The following is a 25,632-nucleotide window of genomic DNA, read 5'->3' as shown; positions in this document are numbered from 1 at the left end:
TCATCCAAAATCTCACATCTTGGGTAGCCTCTCTTGATGGCTCGGAAAAGTTGAACTTCCGGGGCTTCGGCTTGAATGTACTATTCACGCTGGGCCGTACTCCGCTGCATCTTCCTTTCCTCCATGCCGCGGCAAGGTTTTGGAACCCGGTAACACACGTCTTTAGCTTCAGTGGGCAAGAGATGTGTCCGACCTTCGAAGATTTTCAAGCTTTAATGGAATCCGAGCGGAATGAGGAAATCTTGCCTCAACTCCGGTTTAGCCATGTCCAAGCCCTAGGACGAATGTGCGGCCTCACTTTACATGACGCTCGGTCTCTAATCTGCAACGGGGAATTGGACATCCTCGGATTGATTCATCGTTTTTCCATGGCTGGTGACCGCGGCGACCATCATTGGCAGGGCTATCGGCGACACGCGCTTTGCCTATGCTTGCTATCTCATTTCTTGCTTGCCCCGGGCTTCGGTGGATTCTGTGTCTAGTTGATCGAGGTTGCCCAAGGTTTGAAGGAGGGTAAGAGCTGCATTGCCATGACATTGGCTGAGACACTGATGGGCTTTGATGCTTTTCATTGCCGGGAGACGGCTAGGCTTGCGGGGAGCCCACTACTATCGCAGGTAATGTTTCCCACCCAACCTCACATATGTATTGCTCACATCACTTGGCCCTCAGGCTCGGTTTTTCTCACAAAACCCTTTTCTTTATTTTCTCTCATCGTACATCTCTCTATTCTTTATTCTCTCATTTTTTTTATCCCTCCCCAGGTGTGGTTGATGGATAAGTTACAGATTGTGGAGTCTTGCCCAGCATACTCAGCTCGCGACTACTTTTTTCGACAACGCCTGGTCAATGCCCTGAATGAGGGGTGGTGGTACAACTGGATGTGCAGTTTGTCTGCAAACTATATCGCTTGGCGCTGCCCTTGGCTCAATCTGCCGGCAATGAGTTACAACATGACCCGTCAACCTGGGATTCAATTGATTGGAATGACACACTGTGTCTTCTATTTTCCGTTCTGGTTCCGGTGCCAGTTCGGGCATGATCAGACTTGCCGGCCAGAGGGGATAGAGTACCCTGCTGCATTCCCAGTCCGAGGCGCATAGCTTGGCCGGTATGCCACAGCATGGAGGACAAGAGAGCTCCTGGCCCCCGCTCTTACTTTCAGTTGCACTTTGTCTGATGAGTGCTTGGATTGGCTCAATGAAGAGGCACAGGAAGGGCCCACTTTGGCATCAGAGGCTTCGACCAGCTCTGGGAGGGGGCGCAGGAACACCTGACTTATCTATGCCTCGGATTTATTGCTTTATTAGTACTTTCAAGTTTTCTTTACGAATGTAAGAAAAAGCAACTTCAATTTGTATGCAAGAGCAGGAGAACTCTGTATTGAAATCAATGAAATTAAAGGTTGTGGGTATTGAAAATTTTCCGCTTTGGTCCAAAAATGGTCTAAGTTGTAAAAAGATTAATTTTGAACAAAGTCAACTTTTATTAAAACTTTTCAAAACCATTTTCGATATAGATCAGAACTGGACACGCCTGAAATCTGTCACTGAGATGCGCAACCTCGGATCCTAGCAACTGGATTGCCCCTAGTCTGAATAGTACCGCGGCACTGCACAACAACGAAAAGTTACCCCTAGTCTGAAAAGCACTGCACCAGAGATCATAACCGAACTCTTGAATGCTGAATAGACAAAGATGGCCGAGATGATCAAATGGACAAAGTTGATCGGGGAAAAGTTTATGGCTGAACTTCAGGATGAAGTTGCCTACGTATCCCAAAGATGGGAATCAAGCCTTACGTAGTTCAGGCTCGGGTTCACTCGAGTATTTTCACTCTCCTTTTATGCTCTAACTTTTGCCAAGGCTGCCTTTTGCGGGTTTTTAACCTTGCGAGCTCAGTTTTTATAATTTCAAATTTTTTGTGCTCTGACTTTTGCCTAGGTCGCCCTCTCGGGTTTTTGGCCTAGCGAGCCTCTCAGGGGTAATATTTCTTCAACTTGTCCATGTTGATTAGTTGTGAGAACTCTAGGCCATCTAGGTCCATCAGAACCACAGCTCCACCTGACCAGATAGACTTAATGATGTAGGGACCAGTCCAATTGGGTCTGAACTTGCCCCTAGGGTCATGAATGGGAGCTCGGCTGTCCTTGAGCACCAAATCTCATTCTTTTAGATTCCTGGACTTAACCTTCTTGTTGAAAGCCCGGGCAATTCTGCGCTGATAACCTTGAACATGGTACAGTGCTTTCAGTCTTCTTTTATCGAAGAGCATGAGTTCCTCAAATCTGCTCTGCTGCCAATCTGCTTCGGCTATCTGACACTCAGCCAGTACACGCAAAGACGGAACCTCAATTTCAATAGGTAGAACGGCCTCCATCCCATAAACCAATGAATACGGAGTCGCCCCAGTAGAAGTTCGAATTGACGTCCGGTAACCCCACAGAGCAAACGACAACTTATTTGGCCAATCCCGGTATGTTTCCACCATCTTCTGCAGTATGCGCTTGATGTTCTTGTTGGCGGCCTCAACTGCTCCATTGGTTTGCGGCCGGTATGTGGATGACTTATGAAAAGCCACGTTGTATTTTTCCAACAAGTCAATCACTTCCTTCTTGAAGTGGGAACCATTATCTGAAATGACCTCATTTGGGACCCCATAACGATAGATGATGTTGTTGCTGATAAACTTTGCAACGTGCGACGCTTTCAACACCGCATAAGATTGGGCCTCAACCCACTTCGTGAAATAGTCTATCGTGACTAGGATGAACTCATGCCCATTCGACCCCTTTGGAGTGACAGCCCCGATCACATCGATTCCCCAAACTGAAAATGGCCATGGCAAAGTCATATTATACCGCTTCGACGATGGAATGTTCATGCGGTTTGCATGGATCTGACACTTGTGGCATCGTCGAACAAAACCGATACAATCCTCCTCTATGGTCGACCAATAATAACCTTGTCTGAGGATCTTTCGCGCCAGCATTACCTCGTTCATATGCGCACCGCATTCCCCTCCATGGATGGCCTCCATCAGGCGTTTTGATTCTTCAGCTTCAACGCACAGCTTATGCATTCCCAGATGACCTCTCTTATACAATTTACCTCCGCAGATGATGAACTGAACGACCATTCTTCTGATTGCCCTTTTATCCTTGGCATTTACCCCTGGTGGATATGCTTCATTCTCCAAGAAATTCCAAATATCGTAATACCAGGGGTTCTCATCTTGAACCTCATCTATAGCAGCAATTGACTCGTAAGCTAGCACAAATTTCTGGTTGATAATGACTAGACGCATCTGGACTCCAAACGGGATGTCTATCATGGAAGATAGAGTTGCCAGTGAATCTACGAACCTGTTGTTTTCTCTTAGTAGATGAGTGAAGTTTAGCTTCTCAAACTGAGGAATCAGCAGGTCCAAGGTTTGGTGGTACATTATCATCTTTTCCTCTTTGACTTTCCAATCCCCCTTAGCTTGGGATACAACAAGGTTCGAGTCCCCAATGACGTCCAACCGTCTTGCCCCTAGTTCTAGGGCTGCTTCTAAACCAGCAATGCATGCTTCGTACTCTGCTTCGTTGTTCAAGACTTTGAATCGGAGTTTAAATGCTAAAGGGATACGGGAATTGTCGGGTGCTATCAGCAACACCCCTATCCCATACCCATACTGGTTCGACGCTCTGTCAAAGTACATCGTCCAAAACTCATCTTCAATATGCAAAATGGCCTCATCTGGGAATAAGTATTCAACTACTTCACCTCCTTCCACGGGATGATTGGCTAAGAATTCTGCTACTGCTCTTCCCTTGACTGACTTGCGTGTCACATATTTCAAATCGAATTCAGAAAGCAACAGCAGCCAACGAGCTAGCCTACCTGTAAGTGCTGGCTTCTCGAAGAGATATTTGATGGGATCTAATCTTGAAACCACCATTACGGAGAGAGCTAACAGGTAGTGCCGCAGCTTCCTGGTAGCCCATACCAAGGCTAAGCAAGCCTTTTCTAACGGTGTGTAGCGGGTTTCATACTCTAGCATCTTCTTGCTCAGATAGTAGATAGCCCTCTCCACCTTGTCTTCAGATTCTTGCGCGAGCATGCAGCCCATTGTAGTTTCAGTCACTGAAAGGTACAATATCAACAGTCTCCCCGGCTCCGACGGTGACAACACGGGCAGGTTCTGTAAATATTCCTTGATCTGTTCAAAAGCAGCTTGGCATCGGCCATTCCATTGGAATTTCTTTCCTTTCTTCAAGAGGCCAAAAAGTGGTTCACAAGTCAAAGTTAATTTTGAGATAAACCGTCTTATGAATTGCACTTTACCCATAAAGCCTCGCACCTCCTTTTCAGTCCTTGGTGGTGGCATTTCTAAGATGGCCTTGATTTTGGAAGGGTCGACTTTGATACCTCTCTGTGTAATCAGAAACCCTAGCATTCTCCCTGCTGTAACACCAAACGTACACTTCTGAGGATTCAGCCGCAACCGGAATTCTCTGATCCTTAGAAAGAACTTTTGCAAGGCGGTGTAGTGGCCCTCTCTTTCTTTGGACTTGACGATCATGTCGCCCATGTACACCTCAACCTCTTTGTGGATCATGTCGTGCAATATCGTGGTCGCGGCCTGTTGATATGTAGCTCCAGCATTCTTCAGCCCAAATGGCATTACCTTGTAGCAATAAATCCCCCACGGGGTGGTGAATGCAGTCTTTTCTCGATCTTCAGGTGCCATCGCTATCTGGTTGTAGCCTGAAAAGCCATCCATGAACGAAAGCAAAGCATGCCCCGCTGTGAAGTCCACTAACTCATTGATATGTGGCAAGGGGAAGTCGTCGTTCGAACTAGCTCTATTCAAGTCCTTGAAATCCACGCATACCCGGATCCTACCATCCTTCTTCGGCACCAGAATGATGTTGGCCAACCAAGTTGGGTATTCGGATACCAGCAGAAAACCAACATCAATTTCCTTGGTGACCTCTACCTTAATCTTGAGAGCCCAGTCCGGGCAGATACTTCTAAGTTTTTGTTTAACGGGTCGGGCCTCGGGCTCAAGAGGGATCCGGTGCTGTACAATCTCATGATCGATTCCAGGCATATCTTCGTAGGACCACGTGAAAACATCTTTGAAATCTTTTAATAAAGCGACTAAGCGCTTGCTTTCCTCCGAAGACAACGTGGACCTGATCTGGACCAGCCGCGGGTCCTCCTCAGTACCAATATTCACAGTAGTGATTTCATCCATTAAGGTGTAGACACCCCATTTTTGACCGTCCTCAAGACTTGGACGTCACCATTTGAACACTCGGTGATCATCCTTGTTTGTGTTCGTCTTGAGTTCCCGGAGGTCTCGGCTACGCGCCTTGCCTCAGGATCTCTCGACTCAACTGTTTTGTGTTTGATTTTGCACCAAACACTTATGTTTTTGCTTTGGAGGGCAAGGAATGGCTTTTTGGCCATCCCCACACACCACTGGCCATGGCTTGAGGCCACCGGCTGTCTTTTGTTTCCATCGGCCAAATGTTTGGCTGACCGACATTCTAGATGGTCGCCCGACCATCTATTTTGGTCAAATTGCATTTTTGGCTGGCCGACCACTGTTCATCTGCTTTTGTAGATATTTTTATGCCAACTGCGCTAGCTGGCATACACTTTGCTCCCCTCCATACACGTGTATGGAGAGATCTCTCTCTTGGCTAGCTTGTATGGAAAGCTTTACAAGGGGGATTGTCTATAAGAGGGAGCCTCTTCTCCCTCCATTAAGGTTGACAAATTTTTCAGAGCTTTGAGTTTTAGGGTTAGGGTTTGTTCATACTCTATCTCTATATCTCTCCATCCCTTGAGTGTTTAGTGTGTGTTTGTTCTTACTATTGCACACAAACACCTACCATTACACATTTCCTTAGTTGCTGAGGCATTAGAAGGTTGATCTTAGACTTTTTGAGCTGGTTTTGATCCAAGAAGAGGTCTGGTCTTGTGATCATGGAAGTGTTCTTCAAGGGTGAGTGTTCTTGCCCTTTATTCCCCATTTTTGCATAGCTTTTTTGACTATCTTGAAACTATTTTTAGACTTTGCATATAACATATAAAAGTTCTATTTTTACCTGCTTAAAATAGTTGTTTAAGGTTGCTTTGAGCTTTGGGGTCGTTTGACCCCTCTTAGGCCTTGTTTGGCCCTATTTTTGTACTATTTTGGTGAGCTCCGGGACCACTTTGTTTGGGCCTCCTCACCACTGAAATCTTGAGGGATTTTAGTGGTGAAGATGGTGGTTTAAGATCCTAAGAAGGAGAGGGCCACCCCCACTCCTTGTTGTCCTTGAAAAGGGCCATTTTAGCCTCATTAGTGAGCACCTTGTTTAAGTGTATGTTGGCCATGCCTTAACTGTTTTTTATGACTATCTTGCCATGATATAGCATTGTCGTGAGTTGGCTTATGCACACCATGCTTGCTTAGCATACATGTCTTGTAATGCCATGAATTGCCTTAACATGCCTTGTGCTTTGAGCCTTGTTTCTAGCATGTTTTTGGCTTAGCTGTGTGAAGCTTTTATGCTTGTTTTAGCATGCTAAAGGTCTATTTTTGGTCATTTGAGTCATCTATGCTTTGCTTTGTATATCTACCACGCAAACTCTCTTGTATGTCTCGAGCATTGACCCCTCTAGCATGCCATCCTTGCATCATTTCAGTGGTTTGGCACTACTTATAGCACCATTTCAGTCCTCATGGTATGCTTATATGCTTGCATTTGATGTCCCTTTAATGCCTTATAAGGTTGTCATCTTATGCTCCATGTGTGGCCTCTTTTGTATGCTTGAATGTTCAGACCACTTATATGCCCTCTAGGTGTGTCCTTAGCTTTGTTTAGGTCTGCCTCGGACCTATTTTAAGTCCTTTTTGCTTTGTGGGGCTTGTTTGACTTAGCCATGGTTTAAGCCCCTTAGGCTTTCCTTGAATCTTGGACCATTGTTGCATGTTTAGCCTGTCTTGTTTACCTGGTTTAGCACCTTTATAACATGATTTTCAGAGCTTTTTGTGCATGCTACGTGTCCATGTTTATCGTCTTTTAAGTGTGCTTAAAAGTTGTCTCCATATGCTTAAGTGTTTAGGCCTGAACATGTGGCCTTAGGCAAACGAGTCAGGGTTTCCTAAATTTCCCCATTAAAAAATATTTAGGTGGCGGCTCTGTATCTGGAAAAGCAGTCCATGTTTGGCACTTCTTTCTAAATTTTTTTTTTCCAAAACGATTTGCCGGATTTGAACTCTTTGGTTCAGATTAAGAACTGTGACAACTTGAGAGTCCGAACTGTAGTGAGCCCAAAACGAACAGAACGGGACTCATCCTCTCGGTGCGCTTGGGGACGTCTACAGTTTCTGGCGACTCTGCTGGGGATTTAGAGAGCTTGACTCGAACTCATGATATCCTGTTTTTGATTTCACTTATGTGTTTCTTTACATTGCATGTGCATTGGTGCGCCTAGGACACCGTGTTTGCCATCTACCATTCCTGAACGGTTTACCGGAGGCTTGTCTTGTCAAGGCATGACCATAAGGCTGACCAGTTATGGGCTCTAATAGTATGGGAACACAAACCCCAGTTTTACCGGGGCACCCTTTTGACCATTCGACCTAGTGCATATCGAAATCCGCAGTGACCATTCCAAGCTAGGACAGGTTGCTTACCCAATGTTAGGTTGTTTGAAACCGCTGTATGCGTAGTGAAACCCTAGCTCCTGACAAAATAGGACAAGGGGTGTTTTGGCTCTCTCTTACTTGCTATGTGCTTTTAGAGTGTATCTCTACAGGAACATACATACCAGCTTGCAAGTCTGGGGCATCAGGCCTAAGGGCATCAGTATCAGAATTTAAGAATCGGTTATATCCGCAGATATCAGATTCAGTGTTTCAGGGTAGTGATTTTGTGGAACAGTGATCAGTAGTAGAGTACAGTTATTCGGCTACACTTATGTCTGTTCAGTTGGGTTGAAATACTGTTTGCTTTCCCTTTCAGTTCAGAGATTTGGGTTCAGAGATTTGGTGTTCTTCTTCACTGAGGCAAGACAGATATCGGATCCATCGATCACCGACTGCATCGTCTCCGTTTGGTTCAACAGACTTATGACGACCCAAAGCTCAGAGGAAATTGTGGTTATGGCAGCCGCGTTAGGCCAAGGGATCATCTCGCAGGATGAGACCAATGTTGATGTATCACATCCACCCAGGTCGCCTGCTGCACACCCGATCTGGACCCCCCAGTTGTATCAAGCTCGTGAGCCCACTACGTTTGAGTTAATGGGAATGATCGGCGACCTCCAGAGATCCGTGGCTGATCTGGCCTATGGAATGTCGGCTTCACCACCAGCCACATCATATGCCGGGAACTTTGTACCATAGGAGCCCCCGCTACTGGGGCGAATTGTGATCGAGCTCAGCCAACCAGAGGTTGCCTCTAGCTACAGCAACGACATGTCAACAACAACCGGGTTTCGCTCTGATGTAGTAACCCAAACCCTCGATCAGACAGAGGCTAGAGGTCAGAACAAAGTGGGAACAGATGCTGATCCCGTTGGACAACTGCTGTGGGCAGTTGAGGCTTTGAAAGCCAGGGGAATGAATAAGCAGCAAGTGTTCGCAGTCATGACTAAAGCTGTGGATGATGCTTTCCCCACTCCAACCGAAGGCAGTTCAAGCCAGGCAGAAAATCGAGATAGGCCCCGTCATGCCAAGACAGTTCCTTTCATTTCTAACCCTGCACCTGGAAAAGATCAGAAAGCCAAGGCAGTGCCTGCCGACCCTATTGCTAGTGACTCTAGCAAGAACCCTTGGACTTCGAAGTACCTGCCTCGAGGGTGCAGAGTCTTTCACGCCCTCTACATGCCTTTGTCTAGGGCATTTCCAATTTTGGCTAAAAAGGGACATCTTAAACCCCTCGAGCCTCGGCCTCTCCTGAAGAATCTCCCTCTCTCACATGATGCTACCTTGTACTGCGCGTACCACCAACAGTCCGGTAACAGCACCGATGGTTGTTTCCGCCTTCGGCATGAAGTGCAAGATTTGATCAACAATGAGATCATCCTCCAACCTACCTCAGCAAAGTCTGTCACTACTGAGCTATTGGACTTTGAGGATACTGCAAGTTTGTGATTAGGGGTTGGACCACTTGCGGGCGGTGCTCGGTGCATTTCGGATGTCGCATCTGGCACGCACTTTTGAGCATCTGCGAATGCCAAATTTTGTGGTTTCTGACTTAGGTGTTGAGTTAGTTCGGTGGTCTTGTTTTGGGTCTGTCTCTTTGTTTTGAGTCAGTCTTTTTGCTTAAGGGTCTATCTTGTCGCGTCGAGTCAGTCCCATTATATAGAATGTCGGGTGATTTCGGGATTGTTGCCTTGAACACCCTTTTGTTTTGTCATTACCCTTTTACTTTCTTTTGAGTCTGTCTCTGCTGTGGAGCCAGTTGCAACTAGGAAATCTGAATGAAACAGCTGTGGCTGTCATGTTTTGTACTTATTACTGCTTTGAGCCAGTTGTGCCAACAGATCTGAATGAAAAAGCAGTAATTCTCACACTCTTGTGTTTGCTTCTGCCATGTGCCAGCTGTGCCAGAAATTCTAAATGAGATGGCAGTATTTGACTAGAAGCTGTCTTTTCTGTGCCTTGAAATTATTGCATTGACCTAAGTTTTTTAAAACCTTTTTGAACACTACGGTGAAAACAAAGGGGAAGGAATTCCTCGGGATTTGCAAAACTTTGATCATTTGAGAGAAAGAGAGGCATGCTAAGCCCTTAATGATTGAAATCATGTTTGTTAACATGAGTACTGAGAAGGACCCTGGCTTGATCTAGATTGGTTCCGCACTGTCTTCAGCACGAGCGATTAGTCGCTTTCTTAAAAATTCTCAAAAAATGTTTTGCGTAGTCCTGCGAAGACCTGTGCGGAATCGCTCTTGAGATTGTACAGCTTAGGATCGCTCTCAGCCTCAAGACTTGAGCCCTTGCTTTAAAACCTTGAGCCACAATTCGGAGTGTCCAACGATCGACCATCAAGAGAGGCTTGTGTGGCCAGATTGGAAGCAGCCCTCGAACAAGAGGCACCAAAGTCAGATCAAGAAGATCAGATCTCTTCAGAAGAAGCTTGTGAAGCTAGAATAGAAGCACCCCTCCAACTAGGGGCAAAAATGTCCGATGTGCTCGAAGAACCTAAGATGGGTCCTTCAGCAAATCAATACAACAGTCATTTTCCTAGATTCAGATGATTTCAGATCTCAAAACCATTTGGCACGGACTGGTTACACTTTTACCCTTTGAGAGGGTCGCTAGGACGGAAACCCGGAAGGGCAACCCAGGCAAAAGTTAGAGCAAGAGAAAATACAAAAAAAAAAAAAAAAATGCAAAAGAAATGAAAAGAGAAAAATAAAAAAAAGAGAATAGAAAAGAATTAAAAAAAGGAAAGAAGAACGAAGCTCGCAAGGTCAAAATCCCGCAACGGGCGCGTTGGCAAAAGTTAGAGCCTAAAAAAAAAAAGTGAAGGTTAAAATACTCGAGTGTACCTTAACCCGAACTACGTAAGGCTTGATTCCCATGTTTGGGATACGTCGGCAACTTCATCTTGAAGTCCAGCCCCCAACGCTTTCATAGCGATTGAGTCCATGTAATGGTTTTGATCATCCTAGCCTTCTCTGAATCCGATAGTTCGATTGTGTCAACATGAACTACGTAGGCTTGATTCCCATGTTTGGGATACGTAGGCAACTTCATCCTGAAGTCCAGCCACCAACACTTTCAAAGTGACTGTGTCCATATATTGGTTTTGACCATCTTCGTCTTCTCTGTATCTGAGAGTTTGGTTGCGATCATCACTAATGAGGACTGACTACAGTATGCTACGGTGTTATCCAGACAAGGGGCAACTTTCCATTGCCATGAGTCGCCATCCAAACCAGGGGCAACTTTCTGTTGCTATGCAGCGTCCTTCGAGCAAGGGGCAATTTTCCATTGCCTCTGATCTGAGGTTATGCATCTTGAGAGTAAGTTCCGTGCTCGTTGAGCAGTGACCATCTACGAAAATAGTTTTTGAGAATTTTTTTTACTGAGGTTGACTATTTTCTCGAAAATTATTCCATCTTTTCCAAAACTTGACCATTTTCTTAGACCCAAAAAAGAAAATTTTTTAGTGCTCATAGCCTGACTTGCATGATTTTAAATTAGAAAATCGGACAAGTATGTTAATCCAACTCTCATCTTGGTCAAAATTGTTTTAGTAGAAAACCAAAAAAAAAAAAAAAAAATGGTCAAAATGATGAACTAGGGGCACAGTTGAGTTAGGTGTTCTGTTTTTACCCCGTGGTTAACATTCCTTGCCATAAGGGCACTTTATTAGCCAGAAGAAGACACAACTGAAGCTGTCAGTAAAGGGATGAAAGCTCTCAACAACCTCCAAGCGACAAGGAATCAAACCTAGTGCGAAGCACGAATCGGAACAGATCAAGATACTCCATTCCCTCATCCGGAGCACTGACTAGATGTCATCGGAAGAAATAGCTGCGAGCTAACAGTGTTGGGCGTGAACCAACAACCTCTTGTTTATCCACCGACCGTATCTGGGGAGGGATGAAAAATGAGAGAGTAAAGAATAGAGAGATGTGCGCTGAGAGAAAAGCGAGCAAAAGGGTTTTGAGAGGAAAACCGAGCCTGAGTGCCGAGTGAGGTGAGAATCACACAAATAAGAAAGGGTGGGAAACAATACCCAGAGGAACTGGCTCTTCGTGATTTGAGATTTCTCATTTTTGTAAACACATTGGTATGTCGTGTCTTTTGTTTTGTTTACCTCAACTTTTGTTTTGAGTCTTTTCCGAGCGTGTCTCGTTGTGATTAGGTCGTGTACTTTCTATTTGAGTCTTTTTTACTATGTTCAGTTGTAGGCTCAATACCCCAGTTTGAAAAACCATTTTTCAGTCTTAAAATTTTTTAATCATTTTGTGCTCAGAGTGCTGTGCCATTCTCCACATTTGTGCAAAAACAGATTTGGTTCTTTCGTAAAGCTGAGGAGGTTCAACCCAGGTCGCGTGAAAACAATGAGCATATGGATTTCGGATTGCATCTGAGTGTGTTTTAGATTCAGCAAATTCAACCTTTGTATTCCGTCTTGTCAGATTGAACTATTTGTTCAGGATTCCCTATATGCAGATTAATCCCCAGCAGAGCATAAGCCAAGTGTTCGGACTGAGCAGTGGGTTGTTTAAGTTGTTTTGCTATTAGCTGGTTCATTACTCGGTTATTACAATACAAATGTTTGATTTTCAAACGATGCAATGCATAAAATGTAAAAATGTAACAATTTTTTAGACAAAAAGTTTGTTTCATTTCATCATCTTTTTCAAGTACAAAGTTTTGGAAAAAACAAAACCTGCATGCGGCAGTACAAGGTACTCTAGCTACCAGCAAAAATGAAAAGTACAAAAGAAAAGAAGAAGAAAAGCAACAAAAATCTGGATCAATGTCAAGCGGCCTCAGGCCCAAAGATCTGTCCTCGTCCTCTTCCTAGATGAAGGTCCAGGAGCATCGTCATCAGCGCTGTCATCTGAGCCTAAGTCAGTGCCATCTTTGGTCTCCTCCTCAGATGACTCCGCCTCTGCCTCCGCCTCGGACTCATAGTCATCGGGGACTGGTGCCCGTGAGCTACTCCCAACATGAGTGCGCCTCGCCTTGGTACGGGGGCATACTCTGCCCTCTCCATCTCCCCTCGAACAGGAACGAATGGTCCAGTTAGAGCGCCTCCTACAGTAGGAATCTGGAAGGGATGCTGAAAAGTACAAATGGCAAACGCATCAGTATGCTACAGAATGCAGTATATCAATACAGTGTGTGAATACTGTGAGCAGTGAATCAGTGCAGAATGCAGTGTATGAATACAGTGTGTGAATACTATGAGCAGTGTATCAGTACAGAATGCAGTGTATGAATACAGTGTGTGAATACTATGAGCAGTGTATCAATATAGAATGCAGTGTATGAATACAGTGTGTGAATACTGTGAGCAGTGTATCAGTACAGGATGCGGTGTATGAATACAATGTATGAATACTGTGAGCAGTGTATCAATGCAGAATGTAGTGTATGAGTACAGTGTATGAATGCTGTGAGTAGTGTTGTGAACAGTCTGTGGGCTACAGTATGTCAGATACCGTGAGGGCCGTGTATCAAGTGTTGTGTTGTGCATTAGATTGTGTGAAACAGTTTATGTATGGTTTGAGATTGTGGTCAGAAGAACATACTGGAATACTGTAAATGGCCAGAAGGTCGAGGCTCTGCTGAAGCATCCCCATCACCGAGGCGGTCAACTCTAGGGACTGGCGAGTGTACTCGGAGGAAGCCTGCAAAAGTGTTATTAGTATTTGGCGGAATATCAAATGAATTGAAATGAACTAACTGTGCAGAATGCAAAATGCAGTAGTACATACCGGAGGCAAGCCGTAGAACCCGACTAGCTCGTGATCAGTCGGAGGGGGAGCAATGGGGATCTGGTAAGTCACCCCCCTCTACCCTCTGCACGTCATCGTCACAGGCAGTGCTGGCCAACTAGCCCCCCGCCCTCTCCGAGCTCCGCTCCTGCCACGGGCCCGAGCCACCCTCGGTGCTCCCGCTCCTGCCCCTACTCCAGCCGTTGACGCCGCAGGCCTCTCTCTCTCGGCTCGACGCCCGCTGCTCAAAGGCCGCATGATGTAGGTTCGGACGTACTCTAAGTAATCGCCTATGCCTCTGAAGCGTGTCGCATCCCAGCCGATCGTATAGTTAGTCATCTGCTCAGGGGTGAACCTCTCGGTATCCCTCATATGCTCAGGAGGGGGAACCGGGACTATCTGCTCTAGCAAACCCAGGGTCTGGCGTAGGAAATGCTCACCCAGGTACCAAGCCCGACAGACCGGCCCCTCCAGCAAGATCCTGAAGCGTGCAGTCTCCTCGGCACCGGCAAATCGCTCCCGCATCGTAGCTAGCAATGGATCCCAAGGCTGCCAGGTGATCTGTAAATGGCATGCAGTTTGTTATCTACTGTTATTGAAAATACAGTGTAAAACGAAGTTTAAATAAACTCTAAAGTTGAACATACCTCTGCGGGGGTGATGGTGTCAAAGTAGCGGCGGAAGAAGATGAATGCCTCTCACGGTCTCCGTATGTATCTCACGTCGAAGCATCGGGAGAATGAAACGACAAGAGGGGTCTCCTCGTCAGGCACTGGCGCGAGCCTCGAAAAGTAGGTGTAGACCCACAACTACAAAGTAAGTATCAGTATGCTTATCAGATAAAGCGGAATATAGAATAAAGCAAAAATTGTAGAACCGTGTATTGTGTAATGTATTGTGCAAAGTGTACAGTGTGTGCAGTGTACAGCTAGTGTAAAGCAGAGTATATGTGTGCCGTGTGTGCAGTATACAGTCAGCATGAAGCAGACCACAGTGTGTGCAGTGTACATAGTACAGAAAATATAGAGCAGAAATGAAAAACAGAAAAAGAAGACGTACCTCCCAAGCCTGCCAGTAGCCTCTGAGCAACTGCCCGCTGCAACGGGAGGCTGAGCTCATGTATCCATACAGAGTGGCCAAGGCAGTGCCACCCCAGTCGTAGCGCAGGATCCGCATGACGTCCACTAGCGCGCTTAACAAATAGAGAGGCACGGTGTTCGCCCGATCGGCGAAAATGGTCGTCCCCAGCAGAAACATCAGGAAGCCGTAGGCGTACTGCTCCACCTCCTCCTGGGTCATCAGTGCCTCCTTAGTCAAGGCTGGCTGAACCCTGAACTGGACCTCGAACCATGAATATCTGACGAAGCCGGGGCGTGCGAGAGGCGGCATCTCACCCAGCAAGTAAATCTGAGCGGCCTCCCCCTCGTCCATGTCGGTGTCGAAGGGGATCGGATCACCCCCTACCCCGATGCCGGTGAGCATCGAGAAGTCATAGGGAGTCATCGTCATGTCTCTCGCGACCGAGAAGTGGAATGAGTCGGTGGTGTCCCACCAGCTCTCCACCAAAGCGGCGAGAAGAGGTCTGCTCGCAGTAAGCTAGGAGAGTCCTCTGCAGAAGGCACCGAAGCCGGCCTAGTCTACGATATGGCGGACCGCATCGGGCAACTCCATGTACCAATCACGGGCGGCGACATTCCCATATCCCCGGAAGGCATGAGAATCTCCTTGTGTTCAAGCAAAACAGTTGCGAAGCAATATAAAATGTAAAGTTTTGAAGAGCATTCAGAGTTGGTAACGATACAGCGTGTGTGCACGTTTTTAAGTTCAAACAAATATCGGGTGCCGGTGTGCTCGAAGTGAACTGCGGCATATGATGTGTCAGTGTTTCCGAGTGGTTCAGTACAGATACAGCGTGTGTACACGTTTTCAAGTTCAAAAAAACATCGGGTGTCGGTGTGCTTACAGTGAACTACAACATGCAATGTGCCAGTGTGTTTGAGTGGTTCAGTGACAATACAGCGTGCGTGCACGTGTTCAGATTCAAACAGACATCAAGTACAAGTGTGTTCACAGTCAACTACAGCATATAGTGTATCGTTGTATCCGGGCTAAGCAGTTAAAGAACAGAATCAACTATGGCAGTTAAGTGTTCTACATTGCGGAAAATGAAACGGGGAAGAATATACCTCAGAAGCGCTGTATGATAGATGTGACTCCGGCTCACGCATGAGAAGCTCTGGAGGCACCGTCCTATCGAAACTCCTGAACTGGTGAAGTCCGTCAGGAGGAAGTATGTGAATCGCCGGTCAGTATGTCGCCGGGTCGAACGGGCGGACGCTCAAGGGTAAGAGCTCGGCCTTGGGATCCATCTCCTGATTCGGGGGAGTCCCGCCCTGTGGTAGATCGTCTGCCATGTCAAGAGTGGTGTGAAAATGGCCGGAAGAGAGAAAACCGGGCTAGAATACGAAAAGTCAACGGAAAGTCAACCCCGAGAAGGTAGAAAATGGCCGAAAAAGTCAGAATGTGGAAAAGGCACAGAAATCAAGAAAAACTTGAGGAAAACAAGCCCCGAGTGGTGAAAATCAAGAAAGAGACACCGAAACGGAGTTTCGTTCGGTTCAAAACGTCCGAAACGCGAAGGTATTCGCGAATCAAACGACGAAACGAGCACGAAAACCGAAGAAAACGGTGAATGGAAGATAGAAAAATGCTCTAGAGAGAGGGGGAGGATTTTCGCACAAGAGGCAAGTGCCAAAATAGGGTTTGAAGCCCTATTTTAAAAGACCCGAGGGCAAAAGACCAAACTGCCCCGATTCAGGCACTTTTGGCCGGTCGGCCACACTGTTGGCCGGACGGCCAAATATTTGGCCGATGAAACCTTTCGATGGCCGGTGGGTAGCCGGTGACCTCCTCTGATGGCCGGTGAGCCTCCTACAACCTTGTTTGGGTCAGATATGTGGTTTGGGGCCTTCATTGCTCAAGACAGTGCATTTCCGATGCTCAGCCGATCTCCATTTCGACCTCAGACCGTGTCTTCTGTGCGTGGTACCTGAATACGGGTGCGATGTATCCTTTTTACGTCCTTTTGTCTCTTTCAAGATTCGAAAGTTGCCCCCACATGGATTGTCCCGCACTCACATACCTTACTTGCATTGTTTTGCATTTTAAATCGCCATGGTCTAGCGAGACCTTAAACACGTTTGGTCTGGCGAGACCTTAAACACGCACGGTCTGGCGAGACCTTAAACATGCTAAGTCTAGGAGACCTTAAACCCTCCAAAGATGCAAGACCTTTGGTTTTTGCATGCATACACACGTCGTGACAAGCACAACTAGCATTGATGTGCACTGCTCACATGCATTATCATGCATTTCAAGCGACGCGCGTCATCGCATATTCGAATTCACATGCATTTCAAAAGCCGCGCATTGTCGCGTATTCCGAGATCATTTGCATGGTCATGCGTCTCAAAAGCCGCGCGTTGTCACGCGTTTCAAAAGAAAACAACAAAAACAACATGTATCATCATGCATTTGCATTTCAAAAGCCGCGCGTTGTCGCACGTTTCAAAAGAAAACAACAAAAACAACATGCATCATCATGCATTTGCATTTCAAAAAAAGAAAACAACAAAAACATGTAGCATTTGCATTTCAAAAACAAAAACACAAAAAAAAAAACATGCATTATCATGCATTTTCCCTTCATCATGCATTCAAAAAACAAAACAAAAAAACAAACATGCATATGTCATGCATTTCACTGTAAATAGTGCATATGTCATGCACTGTAAATAGCATGCATTATCATGCATTTGTCATGCATCCACTGTATATAGTGCATATGTCATGCATTTTTGTTGTAAATAATGCATATGTAATGCATTGTATATACATACATTCCATTGCATATTGTAAATATTGCATTGTAGCTTGCATGCATTCATTGCATCACCTCCATTTATGGCTTGCGCCTTTCCATGATTGAGCTTGGTCTGGTATGTGCCCATATCTTTCACGTCAAAGCACAGTTATGATATTATGTGTACGCACCTATTCCACGCTGGTATGTTGGTTTGAGGGTGACGGCACCGTTTCTGTGTTAGACGCGGCTTGTATGTGTCCATCCCTTTCCTAGGAAAAATACGGTTCGGCCGTAGGCCTTATCCACTGCCTCCATTGCATTCTCCCCTGCAGATCGCATTGTACATAGCATTTATTGTATGTAATGCATTGCACATACATACATTCCATTGCATATTATAAATATTGCATTGTAGATTGCATGCATTCGTTGCATCACCTCCATTTATGGCTTGCACCTTTCCATGATTGAGCTTGGTCTAGTATGTGCCCATATCTTTCACGTCAAAGCACAGTTATGGTATTATGTGTACGCACCTATTCCACGCTGGTATGTTGGTTTGAGAGTGACGGCACCGTATCTGTGTTAGACGCGGTTTGTATGTGTCCATGCCTTTCCTAGGCAAGATTTGGTTTGGCTGCATGCCATATCCATTGTATATATTACATTGTAGTGTAATTTTTGCATCCAGCATTAGGATCATTGGTCTTTCCTCAGCGGGTCATTTCCCCACTTATGTCATTTCACCCAATTACTTGTTCTTGTGTCTGTCTACATCAATCATAGTTCTGCATGTGTACGCGCCTATTCCACGCTGGTATGTTGGTTTGAGGGTTGTGTCACCTTTTCTATGGTAGACGGACTTTGTATCTCCATCATCCTTTTGACATTTGTGTGGTTTTATACCACTCGTGGTTCGATTATGATTCAATTGTATTGCATTATCGTTTGCATTGTTTATACATAGTTTTGTATATACTGCATATCATTTTGCATTCATTTTGCATTGTCATGCATGTTGCTAACAATATTGTACCTGTTAAGTTGGTTTCTTTTACAGGCACGATATTGTATGTACGGTTCATTTGAAGCTGGTGCAACTAGACGAACCGCGCAGGTATTGCATTCTCCGAGTGAGACATATCGAGAATTGCATAATTCTCTTACATCCTTTCTACATTGTAGCGTGGTTGGATTGTTGTATGCTAGCTTAAAACTGTTGCATGTTATGCTTCGTTACAGCTTTCTTTGCATGATCATAAGTTATGCTCGGCTTCTTGCATTATCAGTTGCATTTTGCCCCTGCCTTCGGGCGCATATCTTTATTGTCTTGCATGCTTTGTCTAAGTCTTCGGCCTTGTCAAAAATGGGACGTCTCTGGGCTTTGACACTCACTCCCGTCATTCTTATGACTTTCAAGTTCTGTCAAAGAGGGGCAACTGTAGACACCCCATTTTTGACCATCCTCAAGACTTGGACGTCACCGTTTGAACACTCGGTGATCATCCTTGTTTGTGTTCGTCTTGAGTTCCCGGAGGTCTCGGCTACGCGCCTTCCCTCAGGATCTCTCGACTCGACTGTTTTGGGTTTGATTTTGCACCAAACACTTGTGTTTTTGATTTGGAGGGCAGGGAATGGCTTTTTGGCCAACCCCACACTCCATTGGCCATGGCTTGAGGCCACTGGCTGTGTTTTGTTTCCATCGGCCAAATGTTTGGCCGACCGGCACTGTAGATGGTTGACCGACCATTTATTTTGGTCAAATTGCATTTTTGGCTGGCCGACCACTGTTTATCTGCTTTTGCAGATATTTTTATGCTAGCTGTGCTAGCTGGCATACACTTTGCTCCCCTCCATACACGTGTATGAAGGGATCTCCTTCTTGGCTAGCTTGTATGGAAAGCTTTACAAGGGGGATTGTCTATAAGAGGGAGCCTCTTCTCCCTCCATTAAGGTTGACAAATTTTTCAGAGCTTTGAGTTTTAGGGTTAGGGTTTGTTCATACTCTATCTCTATATCTCTCACTCTCTTGAGTGTTTAGTGTGTGTTTGTTCTTACTATTGTACACAAACACCTACCATTACAGCTTTCCTTAGTTGCTGAGGAATTAGAAGGTTGATCTTAGACTTTTTGAGCTGGTTTTAATCCAAGAAGAGGTCTGGTCTTGTGATCTTGGAAGTGTTCTTCAAGGGTGAGTGTTCTTGCCCTTTATTCCCCATTTTTGCATAGCTTTTTTGACTATCTTGCAACTGTTTTTAGACTTTGCATATAACATATAAAAGTTCTGTTTTTACCTGCTTAAAATAGTTGTTAAGGTTGCTTTGAACATTGGGGTCGTTTGACCCCTCTTAGGCCTTGTTTGGCCCTATTTTTGTGCTATTTTGGTGAGCTCCGGGACCACTAAGATTTCAGTGGTAAGGATGGTGGTTTAAGGTCCTAAGAAGGAGAGGGCCATCCCCACTCCTTGTTGTCCTTGAAAAGGGCCATTTTAGCCTCATTAGTGAGCACCTTGTTTAAGTGTATGTTGGCCATGCCTTAACTGTTTTTTATGACTATCTTGCTATGATATAGCATTGTCGTGAGTTGGCTAATGCACACCATGCTTGCTTAGCATACATGTCTTGTAATGCCATGAATTGCCTTAACATGCCTTGTGCTTTGAGCCTTGTTTCTAGCATATTTTTGGCTTAGCTTTGTGAAGCTTTTATGCTTGTTTTAACATGCTAAAGGTCTGTTTTTGGTCATTTGAGTCATCCATGCTTTGCTTTGTATAGCTACCATACAAACTCTCTTGTATGTCTCGAGCATTGACCCCTCTAGCATGCCATCCTTGCATCATTTCAGTGGTTTGACACTACTTATAGCACCATTTCAGTCCTCATGGTATGCTTGTATGCTTGCATTTGATGTCCCTTTAATGCCTTACAAGGTTGTCATCTTATGCTCCATGTGTGGCGTCTTTTGTATGCTTGAATGTTCGGACCACTTATATGCCATCTAGGTGTGTCCTTAGCTTTGTTTAGGTCTGCCTCAGACCTATTTTAAGTCCTTTTAGCCTTGTGGGGCTTGTTTGACTTAGCCACGGTTTAAGCCCCTTAGGCTTTCCATGAATCTTGGACCATTGTTCCATGTTTGGCTTTTTTTGTTTACCTGGTTTAGCACCTTTATAACATGATTTTCAGAGCTTTCTGTGCATGCTATGTGTCCATGTTTATCCTCTTTTAAGTGTGCTTAAAAGTTGTCTCCATATGCTTAAGTGTTTAGGCCTTAACATGTGCATGCTTGTGTGTGTTTTGCCTCTCATTCCTTAGTGTGTTGGCAACTGTTTTGGGCCTAGTATAGGGCTGCCCAAATTGGTATAAGTCCATTGTTTGTATGTTGTTGCATGCTCACCTTGTGTGTTGTCATATACTTAGCATATTGCATGTGTTGTGTGCTTCAATCGCTTTGCATTTGGCACGCATTCTCTTGGCTAAGTTGCCTAACATGTTGTCCCTGTTGCACCTTGCATGCTTTTATGGTTAAGCTTGCATAGTTATTCCATGTCTTGCATACTTATTTGCTTAGGTTGTGTGCCTATTGCATGTTTACTTGTTTGCATCTCATGTTGCACACTTAGCTCACACGTCTAGGTTGCATATCATTGCATGCATTTTTCACCTCTTAATCAAGCCATGATATAGGGTAAAGCCCCTTTGTATGTTTCTGTGCATTGCATTTCATTTGAAATCAAAATGCACGACTTGGTTCCTTGGGCCATCACGCATTGAAATGCGCGATTGGTGGTCTGAGAATGAAGGAACATACCGCTTTGAGTCACAAACATGATAAGGGATGTGTTGGTGCGCACATTTGCTTGAAATGCATTGCCATGCCTTGTTTTGCCCTCTGCTGCTGTCAAAACAGTTTCTGCAGGAAGCTTTGGCCGGCCGGCCATCCATATTGCCGACCGACCAATTATTGATGGCCGAGAGCTCAAAAAATGGTCAATGACCATCCGGACATGGTCGGTGGGGTTTCCACTTGGTCGGTGGTGATCCACAGTGTCCAGAGAGCATACTTTGGGAGTCGTGCAATTTTCAGAAGAACAGAGCAGGGGAAACAGAGGCAAACTTGTGCATGACAGTGGACTTCCGAGCGGAGCCGAGCACACATTGCATCGGGCCCTCTCCCCGAGGCTGTTTACTGTTTTATTAGATTAGTTAATTTGCTTAACTAGTTTAATTGGTCTGTAATATTTAATTAGTTTGTAGGCTAGTTAAATCTGTATTATTCTTTTGGTCCCTCCGAGAGAGGGCAAATTTGTAATAAGTGTGGGTGCGTGTGTGCATGTCATCCAACCCCCACCTCTTTCTCCCTTTTACTTACCTGCTTTGATGGTTAGTACTAGGGCATAATTAATTTAGCATCCTTATGCTATGTATGCGTGCATCATTCATCGGTATTGCATGCATCGGGCTCGGCACATCATGCTAACTGCATAGTATTTCAAATCTAACTTGAATACGTGCATCAAATGGTTGCATTTCACATGCCATCCTAGGATTAGCCGAGCCTATCCTGATTGCATTTGGTATGCGTTACGTTAGGCATTTAACATGGACTTGGATCATACATTGATTGCTAACGAGTTCTTGGTTTTGGCTTGGAGTACACTGCAAGTATTTTGTGCTTTAGCATCTCGCACGAGTGTGAATGTTAACATGACAGCATGCTTACCATGCGACTAGATGCTTATGTGATATGAACTGCCTGAATGCCTGTGGGTGAAGGTTGGATTGCTTGAGTTGGAACAACTCATCAAAATCCGTGTTTTAGCCTACTCACGAGTAGCAAATTTCAAAACATTTTCTAAACAAACGGATATGCGATGCTTTGTTCCGAATTAGACGATCTAGTCTATACTTGTTTTGCTACGTGCATCACATAGTAATTCTAGCTAATTAACTGGAATAAGAACACATAACGTTTTCAAAATTGGATATCATGATTAGTAGAGGCCGATCTTCGGATCGGGCGAGAGGGGGTGCTCATAGCTGACCTTCCCCAATCGTACCCAAGTTCCCAAGCCGAGGCAACTTTGGTGATGACGAACACGTGGCCTTAGGCAAACGAGTCAGGGTTTCCTAAATTCCCCCATTAAAAAATATTTAGGTGGCGACTCTGTATTTGGCAAAGTAGTCCATGTTTGGCACTTCTTTCTAGAAATCTGTTTTCTAAAACGATTTGCCGGATTTGGACTCTTTGGTTCAGATTAAGAACCGTGACAACTTGAGAGTCCGAACTGTAGTGAGCCCAAAACGAACAGAACGGGACTCATCCTCCCGGGGCGCTCGGGGACGTCTACAGTTTCTGGCGACTTTGCTGGGGATTGAGAGAGCTTGACTCGAACTCGTGATATCCTGTTTTTGATTTCACTTATGTGTTTCTTTGCATTGCATGTGCATTGGTGCACCTAGGACACCGTGTTTGCCATCTGCCATTCTGGAACGGTTTGCCGGAGGCTTGTCTTGTCAAGGCATGACCATAAGGCTGACCGGTTATGGGCTCTGACAGTATGGGAACACAAACCCCAGTTTTACCGGGGCACCCTTTTGACCATTTGACCTAGTGCATATCGAAATCCGTAGTGACCATTCCAAGCTAGGACAGGTTGCTTACCCGATGTTAGGTTGTTTGAAACCGCTGTGTGCGTAGTGAAACCCTAGCTCCTGACAAAATAGGACAAGGAAACCCTACCCAACATAGGGCTGTTTTGGCTCTCTCTTACTTGCTATGTGCTTTTAGAGTGTATCTCTACAGGAATGTACATACCAGTTTGCAAGTCTGGGGCATCAGGCCTAAGGGCATCAGTATCAGAATTTGAGAATCGGTTATATCCGTGGATATCAGACGTTGTTCAATTAATCGTTGCAAAATCGGAGGAATTTCTTCCTCGTCGTTTTCATCAAAATTTTGAAAGTCTGAGTTAATGCAATAAATCAAGGGCACAGAAAAACACTCAGAAACCACAGCCACATCATTCTCCTTAAGCACATCCAAATCGTCTGATTCTTCGGTTACAACAGACTCAAAAGAGAAAGAAAAAGATGACCTGGACAAGACTGCGGTATCCAGTTTATCACCCCCTGGAATACCAGACTCAGACTCAGTCGAGCTGGAACCTGATTCTGACTCAACAGACTCGGTGGAATCAGATTCAGGCTCACTACCTGACTCGGTGCTGCTTGACAAAAATCCCTCTTTATACTGCCAAATGAGAGAGGGTGCGATAGATGCATCCAAAATGTTTGTTGGTAGGCCCGCAGCCGTTTCATTCCCGATCACGCATACCTAGAAGTTATCCCCCAAGCACTTCTGTTCGTTCGGAGAATCTAAACGCAGACATGCCAGCGCTACCCCATTTCACTTTCGGCGTCTTTAGACTCCACTTTCTTGCTCTGCTCAGCCTCAGCTAATGGGTTCGTCTACTCTTCGGCAACGTCATCCCCGGATAACTGCAGGTCAAAGAAGGTCTCAAACTTGGGCACGCGCTTCCTCTCCGCGTTTAACCATGGCTCTGGGAAGCCGCAAAATGGAAAGTCCTCCCCCTGCCGGACGAAGCGTCCGTTTAGGGTACCCTGGATGGGTCGGTGCATTAACTCATAAGGCTTCCTGGCCTTCTTTGCTCTGGCTCTCCCAGCCATCTCCTTACCCTTCCTTATCCAATCCTCCTTGGTGGGCAGATAACCCAAACCAAAAGTATACGGGTTGTGTGGCACTTCGGCCAACGCTGCAACGCCTTTCCGGCTGCTCTTTCCCAATCCCATCCCGGGGATGTGCTGAAACTTGTTCATGAGGTATACTGATTGAGCACTGACATACACCCCTCATTAACATCCAAAATGTTCGGCACGACCCGGGCCTCAGCCAGAGTGAAACCGGATAAGAGCACATCCTCCATACCGTGCTCGATTTCCAAGACTGGTGTAGACATCTCTGGTGGTGGGTGGATCGATGAATTCCCAAAAACAATGGCTACTCCCTTCCCATGGGGGTATTTCACCATCTGATGCAAGGTGGATGAAACTGCTTTCACCTGGTGCAACCACGGCCGCCCCAAAAGTAGATTGAAGGTTGCTGGAACTTCTAAGACGTGAAAGTCTACCTCATTCTGTCCTGGCCCAACCTTGGCCTGAATTTTCATTCTCCCCAATACTTTTCTGCTTGTGTTATCATATGCCCGAATCACCTATGCTGTCGGCACAAAGTCCGCGGTCTTTAAACCGATTGCATATGCACTTTTTGCCGGGCACACATTGATGGCGGACCCTGTGTCGACAAGTACCACGGGTATCCATTTGTTTCTACACTCCACAGAGATGTAGAGCGGCTTGTTATGGTTCGCACCCTCAGGTGGCAATTCTTTGTCGGAGAAAGTCAACATCGGGGTAGCTCCTCTCGGAAAAACTAAGCCCACCAGCTGTTCGGGCGTAGTGTCTATAGAGAGCTTGGCCTTGTCTATGGCTGATAAGACAGCTTGTCGATGTACTCGCGATGCCATAAGCAGTCCCCAGATGGAGATGTCTGCTTGTATCTTTTTTAACTGCTTCAGTATAGCCTCTTCTTCGAGTTGCTTCTCTTTCTATTTCTCTGCCTCCTTATCTTTCCCAGATGCCTCTGGTTGATCCAGATGTGGGGGCTTGAAATACCGTCCGCTTCTAGTCATATGATCGACTTTGCTGATGTACCAGGTATTGTTTGGCTGGTTGCTCTCCTAGTCCTTATCCGTGTGGGCAAGACATAGATCATTGTCTTCCCACCACATTTCGTCGGCAGCCAACAGACACCTGTCTGGCTCCAGTACAATTGTACTAGCAGTACTTTCCATCCACATGCTCGCAACATTCTCTATCCTCGCGCCAACAGAACTTTCAGTCCCCTCTAGGGCCTTAGCTTTCCCGATTTTCTTAGAATTCCCGATTCCTTTTTGCTCCAACTGCGTCAGCACAACTGGCTGCTCTATGACTCTTGTATTCAAAATGCCCAGATCCTGAGCGAAATTCTTAACATTGGTGCTCCCCGGCGATGCATCCTGGTTTCCGGCCCTTCCGGCCACAACTGGTATTCTTGCCCCGGCCGGGCCCTGTTCTGGTTGGAACTTTTCCACAACATCCGGTTGATCATCTAGCCACCCGGTAACCTCTGCTGACTCCCCAAAATCTGACCAGTTGACTACCATGCCCTCTAGATCTTGTTCATTGAAAAATTGGAGGTTAGCAAAATCCTCTTCCACAGCTACCAAGTCATCTATCCTCTGACCAAATTCATTC

This window comes from Camellia sinensis, chromosome 15 (assembly GCF_055761805.1).
Source record: "Camellia sinensis isolate YWXY chromosome 15, ASM5576180v1, whole genome shotgun sequence".
Lineage (NCBI taxonomy): Eukaryota > Viridiplantae > Streptophyta > Magnoliopsida > Ericales > Theaceae > Camellia > Camellia sinensis.
Note: the sequence above shows the minus strand (reverse complement) of the source record.